The 1,222-nt window shown below is 53.7% G+C and overlaps 1 protein-coding gene across 1 annotated transcript in view; it reads left to right on the forward strand.

The window, feature by feature from the left end:
- The window catches only part of RACGAP1 (Rac GTPase activating protein 1), a 284,478-nt gene that overhangs the window by 119,376 nt on the left and 163,880 nt on the right, over positions 1–1,222 (forward strand). The window lies entirely within an intron of this gene.

Below are 1,222 nucleotides of genomic sequence, written 5' to 3' on the forward strand. Positions count from 1 at the left end.
CCACCTAGCTGCTCCCATTTAAGTTTTCTCGACCAATCTTTCCAATTATCTTACATTTTAGGAACACTGGAATCTATGCAATTCTCATTTTTAAGCCTTGGAGCTGAATGCCTGTTCCCTTACCCCGCAGCCAATCTCTCTCCCGGAAATGTGTTCCAATTTTACAGTGCTTGCTTCCTTGCAATTCCTGCTTTCCTTCTCGATCCAGTTCGTTTGACCCTTTGACCAAGAAGCCTTTCCTGATTTGCTCAATTACTAGTGAACTATCACAACTGTATTTATTTTGCATTTCCTTAAGTATGTTTGTAATTATATATAGATTGATGTACTCGTGCATGCTTAGTATATTTTTAATGGCAGCGTCTGCTTCATTTTTGATTTGTATACCCAAGATTTAATTTATGGTAAAAGCTTGTAGACGGAGGGATTAATTTCTGTAAATCCCCCCAGGCTTCTTTTCAAACTGCCTAAACAGAGCCCTGGAGTCTCCAGATCCGGTCTTAAACGGGACGGTCAAACCCGGGCGGGGAGGTGAAAAGATAAAATATTATTTCAGCCCCTGGGTTTCTTGGGGGGGTGGGCGCCACTCCCCAAACCCCCGAGGGCAAGAGAAAGGACTTCGGGGGCTGCCTGGAAGGAGCGGGCAGCGAGAAAGTGAAAGCAACTTTAGGGGCTTTCAAGGACTACAGCCAGGAGCATCGACTCTGAAGGGAGGGGCCCTGAGAGGGGCGGGGTCGGGCCCTGGAGGTAGAAAAAAGAAAGTAGGGCCGGGAGAAACGTGCCCTTTATAACCCTAGGGAAAGAGGCGTGGCTGCAAGGAGAGGGCGACGTCCAGTCTCAGAGGGAGGGAACCAGGATAGAGAGACTGAAGCAGAGGAAGGCAACGGAAAGGAGGGAAAGAGAGGGAGGGACTGGAGCCGGAGAGGGGAAGAGAGACTAGAGGCGAGGAGGGCGTGGCTTCAGGGAAGTGGCTGTGGTGGGCGGGCCATCGAGGAAGGAAACGGAAAGGGGCGTGATCAGGCCCCGGGACTGGAGAGAAAGCCCATGAGGGGGCAGGGCCAGAGCCATTTGAACTCCCGCGAGCACTGAGGCGAGGCCGGGGAAGGCGCGGTGGGCTGAGAGAGCCGAGCCGGGTCTGGGTGGAGCGAAGCTGGAGGCATGGCTCAGGGGAGCGCCCGGCCCTTGGGGCGGGTCCGGGCCGGAAGGGGGCGGCTCCTTGGCC

This window comes from Sminthopsis crassicaudata, chromosome 5 (assembly GCF_048593235.1).
Source record: "Sminthopsis crassicaudata isolate SCR6 chromosome 5, ASM4859323v1, whole genome shotgun sequence".
NCBI classification, from domain to species: domain Eukaryota; kingdom Metazoa; phylum Chordata; class Mammalia; order Dasyuromorphia; family Dasyuridae; genus Sminthopsis; species Sminthopsis crassicaudata.